Source organism: Pongo abelii, chromosome 2 (assembly GCF_028885655.2).
Source record: "Pongo abelii isolate AG06213 chromosome 2, NHGRI_mPonAbe1-v2.0_pri, whole genome shotgun sequence".
NCBI lineage: Eukaryota > Metazoa > Chordata > Mammalia > Primates > Hominidae > Pongo > Pongo abelii.
The window spans coordinates 79,352,160-79,379,163 of NC_085928.1; the positions used below are offsets into that span (position 1 = coordinate 79,352,160).

The 27,004-nt window shown below is 37.4% G+C and overlaps 1 long non-coding RNA gene across 1 annotated transcript; it reads right to left on the reverse strand.

Moving 5' to 3' along the window:
- Positions 1 to 3,376: 3,376 nt before the first annotated feature.
- LOC129058549 (uncharacterized) lies at positions 3,377 to 26,425 on the reverse strand. The gene is made up of 7 exons (XR_008523719.1): positions 26,298 to 26,425; positions 25,885 to 25,996; positions 21,559 to 21,702; positions 17,526 to 17,612; positions 8,717 to 8,816; positions 3,964 to 4,031; positions 3,377 to 3,744 (listed from the first exon to the last, which is right to left on the reverse strand). It is a non-coding gene; the product is annotated as an uncharacterized LOC129058549 (long non-coding RNA).
- Positions 26,426 to 27,004: the final 579 nt, after the last annotated feature.

Genomic DNA, 27,004 nt, shown 5'->3' on the forward strand with positions numbered 1-27,004 from the left:
AGATTGAATTCTGAGTGGGTATGTACTTGTTTCCACGTCTTCATATTGGACTTTCACTTTATTGAATTTGTCCTTGCTAAATCAAGTCAAGCAGTGTTCAGCTGGACCTTTGCCTCACCATGCAATCCTGATCCACTAAGGGCAGCTTATAACAGATAACAATACTCAAAACAACAACAGTATCTTGCATTTATACCCTTTTTCAAAATATTCAAAACATTTTCTTAAACATAGTGTTTCTCCATTTCCCGACAGGATTTTGAATGCTTATGAGTGTACAGTCACTCTTGCAAACAGTGTAATATTGTGGGGTTTGTTGTTGTTGTTGTTGTTGTTGTTGTTGTTGTTTTGAGACAGAGTCTCGTTCTGTCGCCCAGGCTGGAGTGCAGTGGCGCGATCTCGGCTCACTGCAACCTCTGCCTCCTGGGTTCACTCCATTCTCCTGCCTCAGCCTCCCGAGTAGCTGGGACTGCAGGCGTCCGCCACCACGCCGGGCTAATTTTTTTGTATTTTCAGTAGAGACGGAGTTTCACCACGTTAGCCAGGACGGTCTAGATCTCGTGACCTCGTGATCCGCCCGCCTCAGCCTCCCAAAGGGCTGGGATTACAGGCGTGAGCCACCGCGACCGGCCGCAAGCAGTGTAATATTGTTTAGTGCATTCTTGCTGAAGTAGCACACCTCACTGCACGTGTTTTCCCACACTGAGGAGCAGAGAATCTGATCATGCTTGTTCAACAGGGTAACCTTATGTTAAATTTAGTTAGCATAGCATTTTCCACATGGGAATACTCTTTCTCTGAGTAGTTGGCTGATTTGCCTCGGGTAACATAGCTATTGCAAGACAAAGCTCACCCTTCATCTAAGCTTTCTAAGTGATCTTCCTTTTAGGTCACTAGAATTCCCAGCATGCATTTGAGGAGTGGTTTTTCAAATGGGGCAAATGTTTCCATTTGTTTTGATCTATCTATTCTAGATAGATACAACCATCCTGATTTTTAAAGTAGACTTCAAGAGATAATAAACTGCATTAAGATGGCCAAAGCCTATAAACTGACCTTATCTAGTGACATGTAAATATAAAATTCTTTTTAGTGTGATTTGTCTTTTAATTATCATTTTGTGCTCCAAAAGGGAATTAGGGTCCCATGATGTGTTCCATTCATGAACTGTGCATCTCTAAGTTGGATATATAATCACTCTCAATGCAAATCACTTTATATTACAGTTTATCTAAAGCTGTGAATATGACAATCATCTTCCTGTTTTGGGTGGACTTGGAGAAAAGCCCACCCAATATAGCTCTGAATGCTTAACCTTCTTATTCAGAATCATAAAAATTGAGACATCATGCCCAAATTATAATATGTAGAGGGTTTGGGTATTGTTTTGTTTTTGTTTTTTTCTTGGTCTCTGAGAATGCTGGTTTTTTATTCCCCTTCTAGATGGAGATGGAAATCTCAACATTTTAAAAATATTAAAGACTTTTGTTCTAATAAACAAAATAACAACAAAATATGTACATGTAATAGCTATTCTCTTAATTTACACTGAATATCTTTTCATTTAATCTCCTCAATTAGTAAATGAGGGCCTTATTCAATGTTATTTAATAGAACCTGGATGATATTGGATACAATCTCTTCACTTTACAGCTAAGAGATAACATCTTCCATAGGAAAAAATTAACATGTTAAATTAAATTAACTCATAAAAATACATTCCTTAAAATTCATTTTTTTTTTTTTTTTAAGATGGAGTTTTGCTCTTGTTGCCCAGGCTGGAGTGCAATGGCGTGATCCCGGCTCACCACAACCTCCACCTCCCAGGGGTTCAAGCAATTCTGCTGCCTCAGCATCCAGAGTAGCTGGGATTAAAGGCATGCACCACCACACCCGGCTAATTTTGTATTTTTAGTAGAGACAGAGTTTCTCCATGTTGGTCAGGCTGGTCTCGAACCAGGCGATCAGCCCACCTTGGCCTCCCAAAGTACTGGGATTACAGGTATGAGCCACTGCACCTGGCACCCTTAAAACTGTTTCTAATTAGATACCCCTAACCACCTCTCTTATCCGTCATCTCTCTCTCTCTTTCCCTGCTTTCAATCTCTTACTCTCTCATTTTCTGTTACACACACACACACACACACACACACATTAGTTTAATATCTTCTTTCTAGAAAAATCATCTTTCATAATAATCTTTCAAAATCTTCCAAAAATAATCTATGGTTTTAAAAGTAGTGATTGTTTTATGACTAGATTTTATAGGCAAGAATTTGGCCAAATCAAGTATTATGACATAAAATGACCTATTTCCCTCTGCAACCCAATGTCAATAAGAAGTTTTCTTTGTAAAATAGTTGCAAGAGAAACTCATCTGTAGCTAATTACCAGTTTTATTTCAGGCTTTGCCATGTAAAAGGAGAAAAACTAAGCTGAATTTTACACCTTCAACACTGCATATTCTCACTCATAGGTGGGAATTGAACAATGAGAACACATGGACATAGGAAGGGGAACATCACACTCTGGGGACTGTTGTGGGGTGAGGAGAGGGGGGAGGGATAGCTTTAGGAGATATACCTAATGCTAAATGACGAGTTAATGGGTGCAGCACACCAGCATGGCACATGTATACATATGTAACTAACCTGCACATTGTGCACATGTACCCTAAAACTTAAAGTATAATAAAAATAATAATAATAATAAAAGAAAAAGCTAAAAAAAAATAACTTGATATCAGATTTCTGAGAAATAAATGGTATTAAAAATCCTTCAAACCTAAAATCTTGAAAGTTGAACTTCTGACAACAATCCACTATGAAGTTCAAAAATTAAGGTGTGCAACCTATTTTTTTTTGAAAAATTACTATTATAGAGAAATATTTAAATTGAGCTTCTTCTCTTACTCTTCCCACATTTTCTTTCCTTTTTCAAACCAGCAACCCATAAGCTAGTTTGTTTATCTGAAATATTTGTATTTTAAAAAGAAGCACTTGATGCTATGCAGATTCTTTTTTCTTCAATTATCTTTTATTACACATTTATCAAGGTTAATTTTCTTTCATAGATATTTGAACATTTTTGATAGCATTCAACATTTCAAAACATGTATCCAGAAACCTGTTTGAATCATGCAATATTAACAGATGAGAAAATGTAAAAGCAGCTATCTAAATATAACAACTTCCAGTTGTATAATGGCAATTCAATCTTAGGTCAAAAATTAATTCAGTATTTCTTTAGAACAAGTCTGATGATCTGTTGCAAACTGAATATTTGCTTTTGGAAACCTCTTTTTTTTCTTTTAAGGAATTCAAAAGTCTTATGGAAATAAATCTAGGAATACTCCAATTCACAGGATAAGAAAGAAAAAATACCATGACATGAATATGCTTACTATTTTTGAAGTAGATGAATGGCCACAATTTATCAGTCTCTGAACTTGAACCTCAAGTTTCTAATTTCAGAGAGGACACTTGCAGACTTCTGAGAATGCATCTTCATTGGAACTTTTAGTTTCTTCTTTTTTTCCTTGGACCTCAGTTTCTCAGTCTTAACACTAATGAAATTCAGAACCAGATAAGTCTTTGACGTAGGGGTTGTCCTGTGCTTTGTAGGATGTTTAGTAGCCTCACTCATTAGCTTCTAGATGCCATCAGCACCTCCCAGTCACACTTGTGACAACTAACAATATCTCCAGACTGCAAATGTTCCATGGCAAAGGAGTCAAATTTGTTGCTGGTAAAACAAAAAACAAACAAACAAAAAAAACCCTGAGCTAGAGGGTTTAAAATTAACAGCTTTTTAAAAAATTAAAAATAGTCCAGGTGCGGTGGCTCACACCTGTAATCCCAGCACTTTGGGAGGCCAAGGCAGGCAAATCATGAGATCAGGAGTTCAAGACCAGCCTGGCCAACATGGAAAAACCTCATCTCTACTAAAAATACAAAAACTTACCTGGGCATGGTGGCGGGAGCCTATAATCCCAGCTACTCGTGAAGCTGAGGCAGGAGAATTGATTGAACCTGAAAGGCAGAGGTTGCAGTGAGTCGAGATCACACTACTGCACTCCAGCCTGGACAACAGTGTGAGACTCCATCTCAAAATAAATAAATAATAAGACAAAACCTAGGCCAGGTACAGTGGCTCACACCTATAGTCCCAACACTACTATGGAGCCTGAAGTGGTAGGATCACTTGAGGCCAGGAGTTTAAGACCAATCTGGGGAACATAACGAGACCCCATCTCTACAAAAATAAAAATGAAAGTAAAAAAATAAAACCAAGTGTATGTGTCCATCTCACACTGCTATAAAGAGACTACTTGAGACTGAATAATTTGTAAAGGAAAGAGGTTTAATTGACTCACAATTCCTCATGGCTGGGGAGGCCTCAGGAAACTCACAATCATGACAGAAGGCAAGGGGAAGCAAGGCATGTTTTAGATGGTGGTAGGAGAGAGAGAGTGAAAGAGCAAGGAAGTGCCATACTTAAAACCATCAGCTCTCATGTGAATTCTCTCACTGTATTGAGAACAGCATGGGGAAAATTGCCCCCATGATCCAATCACCAGGTCCCTCCCTGCACACGTGGGATTACAATTCGTGATGAGATTTGGGTGGGGATACAGAGCCAAACCATATCACCTAGAAATTATATTTATAAAACATGCTTTAATTTGGCTTCTCCCAGCAAGAGATAACGATTTGAATGCAGATAGTTCATTTTGGAGGTGGACCCAAGAAGCACCAGTAGAGAACAGAGAAAATGAGACAGAGAAGGAAAGAAGCCAGCAGAGGTTAGTTAATGGATGATTGCTAGGGCTTGATCTTGTCAGGAACCTTGTGGGGGCTATGAAGAATGTGCCTTACTTTTGTCTCACCTGAGAGTTGAGGGATATGAGGTAATCATTCACCAAATCCCTTCCCTCATTGCTGGCAATTTCTCTGGATGGATTTATTCCCTGGCATTTTATTTCTAGTTGATGGGGGGGTCATACATGTGACCGGAGAAAACCCTCAAGGAAAGTGAGGGATGTTTGCTATAGGAAGCTTTTGGTGTCTGCAGCAGTGGTTCTTGAAGTACGGTTCCTAGACCAGCAGCATAAGCATCACTTGATAATTTATTAGAAATGCAATTCTCAAGCAGCACCTTTGACTTATAATGGGGACTTCAGTGCTGAAGCCCAGCAATCTGTGTTTTAACAAGACCTCCAGGTGATTCTGACACACATTTGTGTGTGGATCATTGGCCTAGCATGCTATTCTCCACCAGGGCCAATTTTGTTCTCAGGGAACATTTGGCAATATCTGGAGACCTTGCTGGTTTCTTTAAATGGAGGGTGGGTGGAGGAGGGGTACCCTGCTACTAGTATCTAGTGGGTAGAGACCACGGATGATGCTAAATATCCTGCAATATACAGGACAGTGCCCCCACAACAAATATCTATCCTGCCCAGTATATCAACAGTGCCAAGGCTGAGAAACCCAGGTCTAGTGGAACGGGGCATGATGAAGGGATGTGGACAGGGCGTCAACAGCATCACCCATATTATGACTTTTCTTTTTTCTGTTTTTGTTTAATTTTCTTCCAAGTGCTGTTGTGTTTTTAACATTACAAACATTACTAAACATCCAATTAATCAGTCTAGATTCCATGTACACACTACTCTTACCCTTGCTTCTTTTCATTCTGGATAAAGCATCCATTTTCACTTCTCTTTGACAAGTGTCCTTGGAATGTTCTTTTCTCTTGAGTGAGACTACTGTGCTCTTCCAGAAATACCCTATCTTTCTTTGCTGTATCCAGTTAAAATTGCTGTCACCAATGTCACCAATGTCTTCTGTCACATTTATTCATTCATGTGGAACCCTTTAGAAACGCAGTTTCCCTTAACTGTGAGCAGGAACCTGTCTAATCATCAAGCCCCTGTAAAGCTCAGAAGAGGTGTAAGGATTAACAGCTCTTCTCTGATTTTTGTTCCTCAGTTTCAGGTGAATAAAATTGTCATTGAAATACTCTGATATCACCCCGCTTCATGATAAAACATCTAAAATACGATCCGAGCAATACACCTTGCAATTTCCATCAGAGTATCACATTCATTTAGAATGTACAGACCCACACATCATGGCAGTATTGTCCTCTTTGCTGCTGTAAACAACTAATATTCAGCATTTACTCTGTTGCAAGCAGTGTGTGCTAATTACTTTGCAAATTAAAGTAAACAGAATCTTGGTCCATGACCTTTGCCCCTGGTGTTACCATCATGTATTTGCTAAATATAATGATGGATACTAATTAGTCGACTTTAAAATAGTGATGGCATCCTGGATTATCCAGGTGAGTCCAATATAATCACATGCACTCTAACAAGTACAAATAAAACAAGACATCAGGGACAATCTGTAAAGGGAAGTTGGAAGATTCTAAACACAAGAGGGATTCAACATCATATTACTGGCTTTGAAGATGAACAGGACCGCAAGCCAGGAAATGAAGGTGGCATTTAGGAGCTGAGAATGTCTTCTGGTTGAGAGCCAGCAAGGAAATGAAGACCACAGTCCAAACCCACAGGGAACCAAATTCAAGCGAAAACCTGAGTGAGCCTGGAAACATCCTTCAGTGGAGAGAATTATGCACTGGGGAGTTGTGAGCCCCCAGGACTTTTGGTTAGGAACCTAGGTAGACCGACACCCGACATCTTCCATTTCAACAGAGTACCCAGTTGAGCCTATCTGAATTTATGGCCTACAGAACTGTGGAATAATGAAATTGTTGTTGAGTTAAGACACTAAGTTGATGGTAATTTGTTATGCAGCCATTGAAAGCTAATGGACAAACAGTATTTCATTTCCCTTTCGGCTCAAGGCAACACTATAAGGAGAGGTTTTCCTATTTCTGTAATTAAGAAAGCAGAGGCTTAGAAATATTGAATATCTTGATTAAGGTTCCAAAGTTAATAAGTCAGAAGGTTGGGGTCAGCAGAATTTAGATCTGTTTGTCACCAAAGACCACAGCCTTACCAACTATTCAATTGTGCCTTCAAAAGCAAGTGGTCAGAAGTCAAGAGCAGCTTGTTCTTATTTATTAGTTTATGTGGTGGTGTTTCATAATGGATTTGAACAATTGACTCATTCACACTAAATTTAGATAAATTTAGTTAGAAAAAAATGGTAAATTTATATAGGCCTAAGAATAAATGACTTCTGTTAGGATTTTTGGTAGTAAATGCTACCTAAAAGTGATCTGGATGATATGGTTATAAGATAAACTTTACTATCCAGTTGGAATGAGTATAAACAGAACATTATAGTCCATTTTTTTAAAAAAAGAATTCATTTCACTTAGGACAAGATAAGAAGAGCATCGATGCTGCAGTATACTTCATGGGGATAAGTTCTTCCTTTCATTCTTCCCCTACCCCTTTCAAATCTAACACTAGATTAACTTTTTTGAAAGCAACATACCCATTCAGTACAAAGTCAACATTAAAGACTCCCCCACAAAGACACTTCAAGAAGAGGAGTATTTGCCCTAGCATTATATAATGTTGGAAGATCTTTTTTCCCATTTTCTTATTTAAATCAGCAGTGATGCATAGCAAGTTGCATGAGGCCTTTTGTATAAATACAATTGCACTTAATTCAGTGAGAGAAACTGGAAAGTAAACAGATTAAGCAGCACACATTTTTATTTCATGTATAAAGCTTTGAAAAAAGGAAAGGTTACCAAAAGAGGTTAAAAAAATGAAGACGAATAAATAAAATATGTTCACGACAGGATAACAATCTGGGACCAGCTGCTGCTGAACAAACATTTATTATTACCATCCATCTGAGATTTAATAGAAAATAGAATTTCCAGAAAGACGCCGAACAGGAAATGTATATCTGATCATCAAATATGCAAAGTTCCCGACTCCTAAGGATAATTGTTTTCCAGCAAAAGTCTTCAGCTTGTTTAAGGGACATATAAATAACTCAAAGCTTGTGTGGGGATAAAGGGAACAGAGCTCAAATCTGTACATAAGCAGACCAAAGAATAAATTCTATATTATTTTGGCAGCAAAACCTGCCAGTAACTTCAGGTCTCCCTGGTTTGTCCTAAGCCTGAAGCTTTGGAGGTATTTTCCTGGTGAGCTGTATGGTTTTGGGATCTGACCCTTTCTCAGTATCTATACCAAACCCCCTTGATCTGAGTCATCTTTGTCTCCCACCTGGATTACTACAGTAGCCTGCAAGCTGCTTTCCTGCTTCCATCTTTGCCTCTCTATGATCTGGCTGCAATATACCAGCCAAGGCAATCTGCTTAAAATCTAAGTCAAATTTGGGCCATCCCTCCTCTAAAAACCCTCCATTGGATTCCCATTTCACCCAGAGTCAATGTCTAAATCTGTAAGCACCACATGATCTGTCCAATCCCACAGCCTTTGCCTCCCTGACTTTAGTCCACTCTTCTCCAGCCTCTGAGGTCTGGCTCCCCAAACAAGTCAGGCAAGCTTCCACATTAGATTTTTTCACTTGCTGTTCCCACGGCCTACGAACTTATCCTCCATACCTGCATGAGACTATTCAAAAGTTCGAATTTCTTAAAGCAACATGCCATCACTCTTACATTGAAAAATGCCTTCTACCATCCCATCATACCTGATCTCCTTCTCCTGCTCTATTTCTCTGTTTTCCCATACTATTCATCACCTTCTACCTACCACAGAGTTCACTTAGGATGCTTATTGTTGATTGTCTGCTTTCTTCCACCAGAATTTAAGGTCCATAAGCAGAGGGTCTTTGCTGGTGTCTGGAAGAGTGCTGTCCAATAGAAATACAATGAGAGGCACATAAGTGATTTAAAGTTTTCTAGAAGTTTCATTAAAACAGTAAATGGCAAAGGGTAAAACTAATGTAAAAATATATTTATTATATGTAATAAGGTACTATAAATCTCGAAAACATTATCACTTGTATATGTGGCACTGGCCACACTTCAGTGCCCAATAGCTACATGTGGCTAATTGTTCTGGTATTGGTTAGCCCAGCTCTGGAACAATCCTGACACATAGTAACTTCTGAATATGTTGGCCCAATTTGCTGACATTTAATTTGCTGACAAATGAATAAATGAGATTCCAGGAGTGTCATTCTGAGGTAAGCTGTCTGGTGGAAATTAATCACCTGTTCTGTCCTCCTCTTGGCCCAAATTCTCAGTCTAACACACTCAGCAGTCTCTCTGTCTCTCTGTACCTCATCACTTGTCGTATTTTGCTTAGTAAGTCACTGAAAGAGGTTTCCCTTCTAAATCCCAAGTGTGAATAAATTGTCTACATTTTTAAAAGACCTGCAATTCATTCTTTCTTGTGGCCTGGAGCCCTTCTGTGAATATGATGAAAGGAATAGACCCTACTCAAAGATAGACACACACACACACACACACACACATATTTTACACATAATTTCAAGGGCTTCATGGAGCACTGATTACGAATCTTCATGATAGATTGAGATAGCAGGTAAGGTTTTTGGACTGTTGCAGTTAAAATGACCCTTGAAGTTCAAATTCTTCTAACTTTCCAGGCCCTATAGCCCCAATAATTACAAACTGGTGGAACTCACAGCAACCTTTTGTAATCAGTCTTTTCTATTCCTACTTTCCACCTTCCTACCTGGGATTATGTAAGCCCATATGAATTTCCTTCATTGTTTCCTAATTCTTCCTATTCTCTCAAACTTGACTTTGATTCCATTCTTCACTTTGCACATCCCTGCTTCTGTCTTTCAGATAATGGGACAATCTTTATAAATATGCATTCAAGAGTGTTTGCTCTCTTCACAATAAATGGCTTTTCAAAATATATATAAAGTGGGACAGGTGGCTGTTCATCACAATTCGTCACTTCTTGTAACAATGAGCTCTGTATTTTCTGCATTAATCTTTCTAACAATGTATAAATTGGATTTGCATTTAACAAGAATACATATAGTGCCTGAGATCAGCTGCTGATGACTGGCAAGCAGGAAACTGTATCTTTATATATATATATCTTCAGTGTATGGAAAGCACATGTCCACAAACAGAGGGATACATTATATTTCAAAAATATTTCTGCAAGCAGATGCTATCTGTGCCCCTCCATATTCTCTGACCCTTATCAAGTTAGAGCCTACCCTTTCAACTAAGAGATCTCACATTTCTTGCCTAAGGAACACATTTTCTTGCTAGTGGAACCCATTTTGCCACAAGACTCATAGGCCAAACGTGTTGGAGAATTAAGGCCTACTGGAATCATCCCTCAACCAATAACTCATGAGATGTGGTATACAAATAGATGAGTGTTAGTATATAAATCCCTTGCCTGCCAGGTGGGATAACTTGGAGCCGTGTGTTTTATTCTGTCTCTGAGAGTTTCCACAGAAGCATTAAATTCCATTTACTCACAGTGGTAGCTGACTTGAAACACACCCTTTCTTTGCAGCCTTCCCTTCCCTTTCACACTTCTACAATCCTCTTTCCGCATTTCTTGGGATCGTCTCCCAGGACTCTACTTGCACTTAAATCCTTGTCTCAAATTCTACCCTAGATGAATCCAATCTAAGACATATCATCTGCAAAATAAGTCCCTGAAACAGTGATACAAATAAAAATTATATCAGTGGCCTGGAAATGAACACTGAAGTCAAGGAATGAACTTCAGTAATGGTATGAAATCTATGATATCTCATAAACCAATCATGTCATCTCAATAATAATAAGTAGTGACAATGGCAAACAATAAAAAAATTATTATAAGGCATTTGTAGAGAGAGAATTTTGAACTTCATTCAGTGAATACATATAACAAACTCATTGTCAATGTTAGATAAAGGAACCAAAAATAGACAACTTGCAATTCAACAGTACCTACTGAGTGTAGATTGTGGACAAATCACAGTAATAGGTGATGAAATATAAAATAGTAAGTGCTATTCAATTTAACTGGCATTATGATCATTGTTAATAATAAGAGCACCTAACTAGTTTAGTGCCTATTATATACAAAGGACTTTATAAGTTTGATCTCATTTTATCTTCTCAATAAACATATAGGTAGAGAATTTCAGCCCCCATTATTAATTGAGGACACAGGTTTAGAAATGTTAACACACCCAGGTTAGAGAACAATAACTGGTAGAGTCAGGAAAAATATCCAGGTATATTTGACCCAGCTGTATTTTGGTCGCTTAGCACACATCCTGGTGTGTGCTCACAGGCATTTGGCCATCCAGCTCCCCTCCATGCACTATCTATTTAATAGATGTGGTACCTTAATGGGTATGTTATAATTGGCTCATAACCAATCAGAATCAGTGAGGTACCGTGGAACATTTGCTAGGACATCTGGGAAAAAAACTCACACTTTCCTGAAGGATTTAAAGCTGAGATGAAATAAATTTTGGAAGTACTAAAGTCATATGCAAACACCACAAAAAAGGGGAAATTGAGAAACTGGGACCTGTAGTGGCGTCACTTGAGACTTTTTCCTAAACTGAATGTGAGGCTATTCCTATCCCACTAGTGTACCAGTTGCATGAGAAAATTAATTCTATTATGACAATCCAGTTTTCATTCAGCTCTTTTGTTTCTAACAACTGAAGGGAAAATGACTAATACAGAGCCCAAAATTCACTTCCAATCACAGGCCTTGGCTTCCAGAACCTCATGACTTCTTTCAAAAATGAAGCAATGGTATAAATTCTGTGACCATTTTGTGAAGATGTTACTACTTTTACTTTTTCTTCTTTCTTTTAACACAACCTACATGATTTTCCCTGTGTGGAAAACTGTAGGTCTATGGTTTTTCATTTGGTACATTTCCAGATCTCTTTGACAGACAATGCAAATTCATTTGCTATTCTACCAGAGTAGTTATTACTGAAAAAGATATATACTCTTCCAATTACTGTAGCTTCCATCCTTACCCTCACTCAGACTATTCTTACCATAGCAGCCAGAGTAATTTTGTTTTGGAAAAATGGCAGCAAAATGATATACCACTTCACACCCAATAGGATGACTATAATAAAAAAAAAAAGACAATAATAGGTGCTGGCAAAGATGTGAAGAAACTGATAGTAGGGAAGTAAAATGATACAGCCACTGTAGAAAGTGATCTGGTGATTCTTCAAAGAGTTAAGTATAGAATTAATGTATGACCCAGCAATTTCACTCTTAGGTGTGCACACAAAATAATTGAAAACTGGTACTGAAACAACTACTGGTGCACAAATAGTACACATGAATATAACAGTACTATTGTGAACCTCAGTATTACTCACAATAGCTTAAAGGTGAAAACAGCTGGTAAGTGGGTCAATGATGGCTGGATAAAAAATGTGGTAGATACATACCATGGAATGTTATTCACCATAACAGGAATGAAGCACTAATATGTAATACATGCCACAGTGTGAATGAACTTTGAAAACATTATGCCTAGTGAAAGAAGTCAGATTCAAAAGATCCCATGCAGTGTGATTCTATTTATATTAATTAACAGGAATAAATAAATCTATATAGACAAAAAGCAGATCTGTGTTTTCCAGAACCTGCGGGAGGGGAGATAGGAATGACTGCCTAATTGGTACAGAGTATTTTTGAGAGGTGATGAAAATATTTTCGAACTTGATACAAGTGATCATTGTACAGCCTTGTGAATGTACTAAAGGCCACTGAATTGTTCACTTTTTAAAATGGTTAATTTTATATTATGTGGATTGCACCTTCTTTTTTTTCAAAAAGTGGGAAAAAAAATGGCAATTTAATTTGCTCATCTTGTCCAATCCTCCAATGTCTTCCCATTTCACTGAGGGTAAAGGACAAGGTCCTTATCATGCCCCACACAATCTGTCCCTGTGTTACTTCTCTGGGGCCCTTGTGTTCTACTCTCCCCTTTTCTCTTTTCACACTGGTTTCTTAGTTGTTCCCTGGAAACTCAGGTCTGCTCTCTCCTACTCCCCCAGGGCCTGTGAACTGCTGTGTCCTCTTTCTGGAATGCTGTTCCTCCAGATGTTTGCATAACCCATTCATTCCCTTCCTTTGAGACTCTGCTCAGCTGTCACTTTTAAAGTGAGGCTTTCTCTGACCAAAATATTTAGGGTACATACCATTTTCCACGGCATTGCCTACTCATCCCTGCCTTTATTTTCCTGGACAACGTTTCACCATCCAACACCCTGTATTTTTTTTATGTATTTAATTTATTTCCCTTTCCAGAATGGAAACTCCTTGAGGACAGGGGTCTCTGTTCTGTTTCCGGTTGTCTCCCCAGTGCCTACACTGTTGTAGACACGCCAGTCATCCTACAAATGCTTACTGACCTCCTTCTACCTCTATGTTTTATTGATCAGATGCACTATAGGGAGACTCTGATTTAAAAGTGAGTTACATGGGAAAGAAGGCAAAAGTGTTACTTGTGTGATTCCAACTCAGGCTAGGTGGTTGTGTAGATGGCAGCGGGAGCGACCACTTCTTGGTAAGGGCTCACGCTTAGGCTACCTTGGGGGCCCAATACTGAAATGAGTTTTGAGACTCATTCCTAGAAGTTCAAAATAGTTTGTTTTTGCAGCCTTCCCAATGATTCCTTAAGTTGTGTAAGCCCCTTAATGAATCCCCTGGCGCTTAATTAAGACTAAATTCCATCGTCTTCAAATGAGACACTCGAATGATATATGATACAGGTAGAATAACATTATGAAGTTATTCTGCATTAAATTAATAAGTTCCCCTATTTCTCAACCAGAAAAACAACTAATACCTCATGAGTGCTTGCTTCTTAAAAAAAATTACTTGATGCAGGGAATTTCTGCTCTAAGCACCCCTATGTTTTAAATGTATTACTTTAAAAATAAAGTCTGCTAAATTACCCCAAAAGTGAGTAATTTTCTTGCTTGTGTTGGGGTATAGAAGAGTTATCCATGAGCAGTGCTATTTACTTATTGTAAATATTCTCTCTCTGTATTTCTATACCAGTCAAGTATTGTTGCCTAACCTACAACCAGGGAATTTAAGTGGTGACAATGGATGATGATTCTTCACATCTGTGGGTCTGCTGGTTGATGAGTGGCTGATCTAAGGAGAGATCCTCTGAGTGACTTTACAACATCTTGTAGGTCTGGCTGAGCTTGACTCCTTACTCAAGTCTATTCCAAGCAAAGAGGCAACTGTTTTTCTGGGAAAGATCTTTGCATTTAATTGCAGAGGAACCAGTGGTCATGTGCAAACCCCCTTAAGTCCTAGATTTGGCCACGGTCACTTCACCACATTCCACTGGCCAAAGTGAGTCTCATGGTGTAGCTAAAGGTCAAGAGGTAGAAAGTACACTCTTTTTGATTTTAGAAGAATTGCAGAGTTTCATGGCAATAAACAAGGATTCCGGACAGGCTAAAAAATTAGGCCCAATAACTCAATCTACTACCCCCATCTCTAGTTTGTTTAATAGGAGATTCAAAGCAATAAAAAAAAAATCAGACCCTAATTTTATCATTAGTTTTATTATTAATTCTAAATAATTGAGAGGATGAGTTTTATAGCTTTTGTTTTTAAATAAATTAACGATTATAATACACATTTAATTTGTATAAGCCCTTTACATGCACAATATAAGGGAATGGATAGAAACTCCTGAACACCCACCAGGAGTCCATTTCCCTTTTCCTTAATGAATGAATACCTCTCCCTGGCATGTAGGTCTAGTCAAATTGTAAGTCTTTCACTTTCAGGAAGGCACAGAAGGTGACCATAAATTTATAAAATGTGACATTTTAATCAAGCCGCAAGCTGTTGGCTAATTACATTCCACTGCGCTTAAAGGGAAAACAGGAGATATCATGTTGGTGTAGAGATGAGCACAGAATTGTCCTTAGTACTTCACTGATCATTATGAATACCTTGGTATCAAATTACTCAGGAAAGAGAAAGCAGTAAATCCTTCTAAAAGTCATATTTCCAATTTTCTTTTCAATTTCATTTTAGAGTAAATTTGGACACAGGTTTATTCAAAAGCTGACATTTTCTTTCCCCACATCTCTCCTGTATAAAAATATGTATAATGGATCTACTGGTAGCATTAGAGACCATTAAGCTACAGAAGCATGAAATCAACTAGAAATTATTATTTTAATTCTATGCACTTGTGCATAACAGGATGATTTCTGTGCCAAATAAACCTTCATCAGGGCTCTACCTAATATTCTACATACTAATGGGGCTTGAAGTTTAGAATACAGATGTGTGGGGATGCAGCCAGAGAAAGGCACTCAAAGTCAAAAGATTAGTTGTCTGTCTCCAGGGAATTGTCAGCTAGTGAACTAAAAACTGAAACAAAACATACGCCACTCGTCCACTGTTATTTGGCTTTTCTCCTCGGCAGTGTAACTGAGCTAACCTGACCTGGTTTTCTAAGGATATAATATGTGAAATACTCAAGAGGCACTCCTATTCTATCAAGAGATAATTTCTCTCACACAGACACACACACACAAATAACTAGTGATATATGCTATGTCCCTAAAAAAGATAACTGATTAAAGGGACTACTTCCATTATTTCAGCTTAAGGAAATGATAACTGAGTTTTTCAGTCACTCTCTTCTACATTTTTTGCAGGAAGTAATCTCACTTTCCAATGAGCTATTTGCTGAAATGGGTAACAATTTACAGTGAGAGGATGGTGAAGGGTAGCAAAGTTATTACCTATTTTGTTACTTTTGCGCCTGGGGAAAGAGGAGGGTAAGTGTGGATAACAAGGAAAATGGATAGGGAAGGAAAATCCTTGTGGCACTTGCTACAAAACACCTATTAAAAGCAGGACATGTTTATCTTTGGTTTCATTTCACATTTGAAAATCAAAAACATTACAGAACTAGAAGGAGCTTCAGAAGATATCACCTCCATTCTTTTATTCTAAAGCAAAACCACAAGGAAACAAGCAGTGGAGTGATTGAAACTCGAACTGCAATTGTGCCATTTTTTCTTCTACAACGTGTAAAGTATTTGTTTCAAGAAAAAGTAGCATTTTGTGTCATTTATATATGGAATGATTCAGAAAATCTGCATTTCTGACATTCCTCATTCTATATCTAAAATCTGGTAATGATGAAGATGGATTAAAAATGTAAGATTATGAGATAATTGTTATTTACTGTTTCCTTTTTCTTCTTCCTCTTCCTTTTTTTTTTTTTTTTCGCTAAGGTAGGGACTCCACTTAACTCCTCCTTGTTAGGGCTATAAGGAAGGAAGGAAGAAAGGAATCTGTTTTCAAATATTGCAATCAATAATTGTGATCATGAAAAATTACTGTCTTTTACCAAGATGTAACTTTTAAGATAGATAATATATGTTTAAAACAAACAAACAAAAAGAAAACAAAAAAAACAAGAATATGTGCTTTTTCCGGTTCAAGGTCCTTAAAATTTATATGAATTTTTGCCAAGGTATCTACCTTGCAAATTTTTTTCTGAATGGATTTATTTAGAGAAATGAAAGACTGTGGGCCAGGCTCAGTGGCTCACGTCTATAATCCCAGCACTTTGGGAGGGTGAGGTGGGAGGATCACAAGGTCAAGAGATTAAGACCATCCTGGCCAACATGGTGAAACCCCATATCTACTAAAAACACAAAAATTAGCTGGGCGTGGTAGCGCGCACCTGTAGTCTCAGCTACTTGGGAGACTGAGACAGGAGAATCGCTTGAACCCAGAAGGCAGTGGTTGCAGTGAGCCGAGATCACTCCACTGCACTCCAGCCTGGCAACAGAGTGAGACTCAGTCTCAAAACAAAACAAAAAAAAAAAAAGCAAAGAAAAAAAAAACATCGTGGTGGTATAATATTAGGTTCTCTAGAAAGAATGTTCCCTGAACTTCTGCCTCATTTTTCAGCATTTCAAGTGCCAATCCTCAGCAGAAGCACTAAGTTGAAATTAGAATCCTATAAATTTTGTCAAATAACAACAAAGGGATATATGATCACCCTGTTAATGATAACATGCTCTACTGAGTTACCATCTGAATTGAAGTGAGTCAGGTGGGATGTGTTTCACTGAATCATAATGGTGTTTCTAAAAAAAAACTTTTCCAAAGTTATAATACACAAGAACATGAAAGTAAACTTCCTGAGCTACAATTCAGGAATTAAATCACATAGTTACAGAATATCATTAGAAATCTTATAGCAAAAATAGGTTTTATTAATATCCTTGAATTCACTGATTAAACCTATTTCTTTTCTTCTGCAATTTATGTAAATTTTGTAGGTTTGTTTAAGATGAAATATATCAAGCTGGGATTTGCAAACTTCTTTCAGTTTCATATTTCTGCCCAATTGTTGTTTTTAATGTGCTTATATTTTTCCAACCACTCAAACTTATTTATAATGCCATTCATTACGTGTTAGAAGCTATCTAAATCATGCTTAGGATTTTTGTATGCCTGTCTAAAATGGAAAATGCATTCAGAGACACAAGAGAGATTTATTTATTTATTTATCTTACCAAGCTAAGAAAACCCAACAACCAATACTTTCTGATTCATCCTGGAAACTCAATGTGTCAGATATCAGGGTAGTTTTCTATTTCCATCTGCAAATAAATAATAGGAATCACAGTCACTCCTTGCTGTAATGACTGCATCATCGACTTCATCAGTTATTTAAAAAGCTAGGGAGAAAACCAGCGACAGCTGTAAAAGGGCCTGGAATTGTTTGGAGGAGAACTTACATGCTATAGTTTCAGGATAAAAGTGGAATTATAAATGAACTTGGGAAACTTTGCAAGGTACTAACTGTAAGTCCCATGCTGTGCAGTCTGCCTGTGCAAAGGAAAATCCCCTTTGAAGAGATTAGCGGAGGTGGTTTGTATGTGATCACAGCAGCTGAGATGATGTGTGACTTTTGCCTAGCTTAAAGTGGATTAGCAAGACTTAAAAGATGGAAAATTGTTTTGTGTGAAGCTCACCATGCTTTTGGAAACACAAATGAAATCACAGTCCTATAAACTTAAATATGATTTCTATTAGTTCAATATGGTGAAAATCCCCTTCTAAAAGATTAAACAGAAAAGGATTGTGACTTGCCAATATTCACATCGGCTAATGACTGTTACACATTTGAAAATAATTTCTTAGAATTTATTTTTAACTCATCCACAAAGATGTCACTTTAAGTGTCTGAGCGACAATGTGGTAAAATAGACAGAACACTGGGTAAGAAATAGAAACAATGAAATTTGTTTCCCAAGTCAGCCACTGACTATCTGGGTCACTTCAGATAAAACACTTAACCTTTCTTAGAGTTTGTATTCTCATCTATAAAATGAAAGAATATACACCACACAGCCCTTATAATTTTGCAGAGTATATCCAATTATAGTGTGTATTTAAGGGAGTTTTAAAAGCAATGAAATACTAAGTTTTAGTTATTATTATTCACATCTTTGGTTGTAAATATTGATCCTTTTTCCTAATATCACATAATAAACAAATCAATGTCTGATTTCTCTGAAAACCCTCTTTTTCCATAATAAAAAGAGAAGGAATAAAGATGAGTTATATAAGACAGATCATTGGGGTGATTGAATGTCATTTTATTCCCTGTCTTCCACCAGCAAAATTTATCATACCATCTCACCAAATAATTTAGGTTGCTTTTGTAAGCCACCGGACCTCACTTCATTTTTCACAAATATGTGAAAGTAAAAGCTGTACCACATGTTTAATAGTGATCCGTGGAGTATATATCTCCTCACAAGAAACAAACAGTATTATAAAAAGGCAAGAGAGTCCACAAAGGGATATTTGTCTTGCTTAACTTTTGTATGGGCCACCGGTGTCCAGCATTTAGTGCTTTCTTCTCTGTCAATCTTTACGAAGAGGAAGACACTTTTCAACAAACTATCAATGTCATTAAGATTATAAATACGAGTCAACCATCTGTTTTTATGTCCTCTTTTTCTCCATTGACTTTTGGCAGGTGCTTAGAGAAAGAAATATTTCGGAGCCCTGACATTTCAGTGAAAAACAAAGAGGCCTATTGACCAATTTCTGGGGCACACTGTCTTTGGTAAAAGGTTAATCTTCTCAGCTTTTAGAATTTGGAAGTCCCAATAAACAGCACCTGGTCTGTTCTGCTATCACTTTACCAGCTGCAAAGCTCTAAAATAGGAGAATCTTCAATTTAAAACAAAATTTTAAAAAATGAAATCCATTGCAAAGGAAGTTTAATGAATAAAACAGAATACAGCTAATAATAGAGAAAATGGCACATCACTCAATCACTGACATTCTTCTAAAATTATAAACTTTTTGACCTGATACAGATTTTTACTTGATACATCTATACCAGTTACAAAGTAGAAATTATTATTGATATATTTAAAATGGAGAAATGATTTTCTTGAAGTATGGCATAAAATTTAAGTAGGAAAATAATACCCCCCACATTTCTCCTTTTCATTCACTGTCTCATTTCATCATTTAATCCCAATAAATTTGTGCCCATATTTTCTGACAGAACAAATATTTAGGGAGATTAAGTAACAGGTGAAATTTGACTCCCAGAAGTCTGAATCCAAAGCCTAATCAGAATCTCATAGACTACATTGTGGTGAAACACACATATTGAGCATTTTTAGCAGTCAAGAAATAGCTTCTGATATTCATTAAAATTATAGACATATTTATGACATAGAAAATGCAAAAACATAGGGTCATAATTTTTAAAATCAGAATATTGGGATAAACAAATGGCCCATGGTATTTCTGAAATAGTATAGTACATTTCACTGTTGGTCAAGCCTTTGTTGACTGTTTCTATCTAGTTCTGGACTTAAAGTCAATCTAGAATTATTGGATAACTATTAGAAATCCAACAGCTTCAATGAGGAAAGTCATAATAATCTGAAAGATGAAGCCTTTGTAGTGGGTATTTGAACAAAGTCCAGCAGTTCAAATGATACCTATTACTAGGCAAAACATCCACTGGGCTAATGTGAATCAGACCCAAGACCTTGTCAAGCTGATGAGAAAGCCACAAGGTCTCCTTTTTAAAAGACTTGCACTTGAGAGTATGGAAGCCTGTTGATTATGACTACATGATTCCAACAATGACTTAGCAGAGTTGAAAAATAAAAAGAAAGAAATGAGATGTGATGGTTAATACTGAGTGTCAACTTGATTGGATTGAAGGATACAAAGTATTGATCCTGGGTGTGTCTGTGAGGGTGCTGCTAAAGGAGATTAATATTTGAGTCAGTGGGCTGGGAAAGGCAGACACCACCTTAATCTTGGGGGGCATAATCTAATCAGCTACCAGCGCAGCTTGAATACAAGCAGGTAGAAAAATGTGAAAAGAGAGACTGGCCTAACTTCCCAGCCTACATCTTCCTCCTGTGCTGGATGCTTCCTGCCCTTGAACATCAGACTCCAAGTTCTTCAGTTTTGGAACCTGAACTGGCTCTCCTTGCTCCTCAGCCTGCAGATGGCCTATTGTGGGACCTTGTGATCCTTGAGTGGATACTTAATAAACTTATATATAGATATATTATATATATATAATATATATTTTATATATAAAAATATATATATTACATATATATAATTCCATAATTCCATTAGTTCTTTCCCTCTAGAGAACCCTGACTAATACACCAGGTAACAATGATATCCTCATAGCACTTGGTTCCAGCCATGCCTGACAGACCTATTCCTAGGATTTTGTGTTAGATTAGTCAAACAAATTTACTTTCACTTCTGGGATAGCCTTCATTGTGAGAGGATTCTGAAGTTTTTAATCCATGAAGACTAACTAAATTTTAAAATTTCCTGCTAGTAAGAAATTTCAAAAATAGAATAGATAAATGTAATAAATTGCTATTGTAAATGTCATAAAATAAATAAATTTGCTCTGGTGAGCAAATCTAAGATGATTTGCTATCATGTTACATTGTGATATGGTAGGAAAAGCTTAGCACACAATATATTGTCATGAGAACAGAAGGAAAAGAATATACAAAAATACTGTTTAAAAGAAAACCAATGGGTGACAGGAAGAAATAGATTAGCAGTGATTACGCTGATATTTTCCACATTGTAAGAATAAACACCTCTTCATCTTTGTAGTTTAAGAGAATAGAACACCGAAAAATACAAGAAGTAAATAATAGCTGCCAGAATATTAAAATGTCCAATCAAAATGATTTGTGCCAACTTAACATTATGCTAAAATATTCTAATATAATCAACCTTTAGGCTAGCTCCAGATGGAGAGAACAGAATTGATAACACTGTAGGATGCTTTCTGCTGTGCTTTCAAGTATCTCACTCAGTAGCTATGAGATCTTAGAATAACATCATTGAGGACAGAGGCTGCTGGCCAGCAGATTTTAGAGTAAGATTATTGGATACAGGTTATATCCCAAGCCACTGTGGTCAGGATACATTGCAGACTAAATCTGACTCGGGTGAAAAAAGGAGTTTTTCATAAATAGTAATAATAATGTTCCTAAGTTAGAATTTCCTAAATATACTCACCCCAAATAGTACTCATCTCATATTGCTGCATTCATCCACAGCATGCATTTTGGAATTTTACATTTGTCTTCTAGGTCTTATCCTGTCATTTGATATTCTATTGATGTACCATGGCAAACCTCAAAAACCCCAAACTCTTGAGAGCTGTATGCCAGAAGAAAATAACAATTATCCTTTGTTCTTCCCACTCAGTTAAAACCATTATTTAACAACTAAAATTCAGACCGAATTTCTGAAATGACATTCAGTAAACACCAATAATTGAATTCAGTTAGTTGGAGAAAAAGAGAAATAATTAAAAACAAACAAACAAAAAAAGTCTTATCCAAATGGACATCCAAAGCCATCCTACCTTAAGAGAAAGGGTGTTTGCACTCTCAGAAATAACTTCTAATTATCAGCAATACCATATAATAATAAAAATAGCTTTTTATTGGGCTTGGATTACTACCGGGCACCATTTTTAACACTTTTGCATATCGTAACTTATTAAATCCTCACAATAACTCTTTAAGTACCAATATTACTCCCAGTTTAGAAAAGAGGAAAACAATTTAAAGACAGATTACGTAACTTGTCAATGGTCACGCAGCTATACCCAGGGTTCGATAGCTATACAACTTGACCATTACCCCAAAGTACTGAGAAATACTCATACAGTGGCTATTTTGGAAACTGCTAATTGAATCCATGTAGTTAATTCTGCTCATTCCCTGTAGTACACAGCTTAACAAAACTGACTATCCTATTTGGACTTATAACTGTTTCTAAAAAAAAAAAAAAACCTAACCAAAATAACCAAAATAAAACTTAGAAGCTAATGTGCCATACCATATATTGAATGCTGTAAAGTTAATTAAAATCAATATGTGAAACATCATTTATAAGCAAAGATTTTTGTTTATGTTTTTTTTTCTCATTAGCGCTAGCCCTATTGAGCTTCTGCATACATCTCATTGTTTTTGAGAATTGCAGACCATATCTATTTATGCAATCATTTTATCTGTTGAAATAAAAAGATACATTCTCCAAAAGAGTTCATATTCAAAGTAGATTGAATATGATGGTTATGCATTATAAAGCCCTATGCTGTTTGAGATGACCATAATTCTCCTGGTTAAATCCTACCATAATATCTATTGATCTATCTATCTATTTATCATCTATATAATTTACATTATAGTCATGTATCCCATAACAACATTTCATTCAAGAGCAAACTGAAGACATAATGGTAGTCCCATAAGAAAAGATGGAGCTGAACAATTCCTATCCCCTGGTGACATCTTAGCCATCCTAACATCATAGTGCAGCGCATTATTCATGTGTTTTTAGTGACACAGACATATGCAAACCTACTGCATTGCCAATGATATGAAAGTATGGCACATACAATTATGTATAGTACATAATACTTGATAATGATGGTAAATGATGATGTTAGTGTTTACACATTTACTATACTGTACTTTTTATTGTTATTGAGAGTACATTCTTTCTGCTTATTAAAAAAAAAAAGTTAACTGTAAAACAGTCTCAGGCAGGTCCTTCAAGGGGTATTCCAGAAGAAGGCATTGTCATAGGAGATGACAGCCCCATGCATGCTTTTGCCCCTGAGGACCTTCCAGTGGGACAAGAAGTGGAGGTGGAAGATGATAATATTGATGATTCTGACCCTGTGCAGGCCTAGGCTAATGTATGTGTTTGTGGCTTTGTTTTTGACAAAAAAATTAAAAATTACACACAGAAAAAGGCTTATCAAATAAGGTTAAAGAAAATACTTTCATATAGCTGTACGATATTTGTGTTTTAAGCTAAGCGTTATCACAAGAGTAAAGTTAAAAATATTTAAAAGTTTATAAAGTGAAAAAGTTACAGTAACCTAAGGTTAATTTATTATTGAAGAAAGAATTTTTTAATAAATTTGGTGTAGCTTAAATATACTGTCTTTATGAAGTCTATAGTAGTCTTCAGTAATGTCTTAGCTCTTCGTGTTCACTCACCATTCACTCACTGCCTCACCCAGAGTATCTTCCAGTCCTGAAAACTCCATTCATAGTAAATGCCCTATGCAGGTGTGCTATTTTTCATATTTTATACTTTATATTTACTGTACATTTTCTATGTTCAGATACACAAATACCTACCATTGTGTTACAATTGCCTACAGTATTCAGTACAGTAACATCCTATCTAGGGTTGTATCCTAGAAGTAATAGGCTATACCATATAGCCTAGGTGTGCAGTAGGCTATACCATGTAGGTTTGTGTAAGGACACACTATGATCACAAAATGACAAAATCACCTAAAGATGCATTTCTCAGAACATATCCCCATTGTTAAGCAAAATATTACTGTACATATACATCTATTTTTAATGTATGCAAAGGAAAATTGAGTTCCAAACAAAAGGTTCACTTTTTGAATGATGCATAAGAGAAAACTGATAAATGATTCATAAACATCACTTTCAGTGTATTATGATTGAAACTGGTCCTTCTCTTTTGTAGGCATTGCATCATTCCCTACTCGCATATTTAACTAGCAGGTATAATAATTTTGTCCCAGGAATTTATGCCTTTGTGTGAAAAATGTTTTCCCTCTTTCATTCAACCAGCATTCAAGCACCTCGTGAGCATCTGGTCCTCACCTAGAGGCCGGTGAATACAACTATGAACATGACATGCACAGACAATCAAAAAATAGGAGATTAATCCTCACAAACAAAGATTGTGGTAAATATTATGAAGGTATTATAGGTTGAAGAATGTCCGCCCAAAAATTTGTGTCCACCCAGAAAATTAGTTTCTTTGCATCTAATCAAGTTGCACTTAATTCAAACATCCTGAATTAGGGTGGGTCCCAAATCCAACGTGCGTCTTGGCCTTATAAGAAAGGGGACATTCCAGCACAGAGACGCTTAACACACAGTAAAGAATGTCGAGTAAAAACAGGTACAGATCTGAGTGATGTGTCTACCAGCCAATGAAAGTCAGGGATTGCTGACAACCACTGACCACCAGGAGCTAGGAAGAGATAAAGAAGGCTTCTCCCCTGAAGCTCTGAGAACATAACCTTGCCAACATCTTGATTTCAGACTGCTGGGCTACAGAACTGTGAAAAAATGAATTTCTGTTGCATAAGCCACCTATGTGTGTATTATTATGGCAGCCCTGGGACACTAATACAGATGAAGTACAAGAGAAGAGAATTTAGCAGGGCAGTTAGCACAGTGTGGGCAGTCAGAGAAAGCACATCTGAGAGGTGACTTAAGGGTAGACCTCGAGTGTGAATCAGCATTGTGAGGAACACAGAGGGGAAAAGGTTCAAGGTATGGGAAATGGCAAAACAAAAGTCCAGAGTCAAAAAAGAGCTCACACTTAAAGGAGAGAACTGAGGTCTGGAGGAGAGAGAGAGAAAGAGAAAGACCAAGAGATAGAGATGCATAGGAAGAAGTAGGAGAGGCAGATAAGGGACTAAGGATATCAACTCTACCCGAGCCTTGAGGGACATCCACCCCAGTGAGGAACAAAACCACATTATTAATAGCTACAATTTATGGAATGTACAGAGTTCAAAGAGAGGAAGCAACGATTTGCTTCTGTGCAATCAGTGAAAGATTTGCTGACAAAGTACCATTTGTACTGGATTTTAAACATACAAATAAAATTTGGATGTTGTCTTAGGTCAGAGTCCCTAAAAGCAAAGCCTGAGATGAGGACTCTCGAACAAGAAATTCGTTGAGGGAGAAAGGGAAAGACTAAGTCGGGATATGGTTTCAAGTGATGTCTAGCCTGTTTGATCCAAAAGGAAAGAGAGAATGCAAATTGCACAGTGAACTCTCTTGCCTTTGAGGCAAAGTAGCTGGGCTTTTGTATCCTCTGTACCAGTTAATCACTGGCTGGGTGAATTGTGCAGGGGTTTGATGATGGAGGAACCTCACTCCCCCAGGAAGCAGTTTCTATTGCTCAAGGATAACTCTATGAATGAGAATGCAAACAGGAGCCTTTGGCAGGCACACCATGATGAGTGATCCCAGAGGGCTGGATAGGTCAAAAGGGCATCAGTTACAAATACAAAGATATGAGCTGGTCATAGGGATTAGAACTATTTCAGAACAAAAGGATCATAAGGGCCAAGCCTCTTCTATTCAAATCCACTCCAGCTGACTAATCTTATAAAATGAATAAGGAAGGACAGGCTAGACCCTGACTGGGGTCTCTGGAAGTAGTCTCCACTAACTTTCCTCATCTCTGCCTCATGTCTATTACATTCAGCTTCTACTAAACGACAACAGGAGGAAGAAAAGAGCTTGTATAGCTTACCTCCTTACTGTAAGGTCTCAAAATAAGGTAAGTTGATGACAAGAATTTGTGTTATAATATTGAGAATAGACATTGGTTCAAACAGCATGGTGATTATTTCCAGGCAAAATACCTACAACAAGAAAAAGGCAATTTAATGTGCAGTCTTGTGCTAGGAACAGCAGAAGCGTTTCATCTCATGTGCCAGCTTTGTTCAAATGTCCAAGTCACTGTGTTAAGAAAGAGTCTGAGGTCCTAGAGGACCCACAGACCCTCTGAAGGAAGTCCACAGACTCCTGCAGGACCCAGGCCCCCCCCCCAAAATTGTGAGTACCCCAACTGCAGAAGTGGGAAAGGGAGACCGTCCTCTCCTGAACACACACCCCCACTGGAGAAGCTGAAGTTCTGTTTCTGGGAGATGTTTCTGACTTTACCTGGAGCTGAGTCAATTTGGAGAGCTGAGCAATATCCAGGGGTAGAGGCGTAGCAGGACGAGCCGCAGACAAAACCTCTCAGGCACCGAGTTGTAAAAGGAAGGGCTTTATTCAGCTGGGAGCATCGGCAAGCTACTGCCTTAAAATCTGAGCTCCCTGAATGCATAATTTCTGTCCCTTTTAAGGGCTCACAACACTAAAGATTTCACATGAAAGGGTCGTGATTGATTTCAGCAAGCAGGCAGTACATGACAGGGGCTGCATGCACCGGTGGTCAGAGAGAAACAGAACCGGACAGGGAGTTTCACAATGTTCTTCCATACAATGTCTGGAATCTATGAATAACATCAGTTTCTAAGTTATGAGTTGATTTTTAACTACTGGGTTTAGGCCAGGCAGGCCCAGACCTGGTTTCAGGCCTGGCGCCGGGCTGCCTGTCTTTGGTTTTACTTCCCTGTTGTTTTTTCTTAAAACAGGTACTGAGTATAAAACAATATGAGAGGGTCTCTCTCTTCCCTCATTCCCCCTTTTTGAGACTCTCACTTTTTATTAGTGGGAGTTTTCAGTCTTATGTTTGTTACTTATGTCTTTTTGTGCAATAGATTAATAGTGATTCATATAGTACACTTGTGCTGAAGCATTTTGGTGAACTAAGGTAGCGATGAAGCTTTTTATCATTTGAAGAAGTACAGGTAGTAAACAAGGGA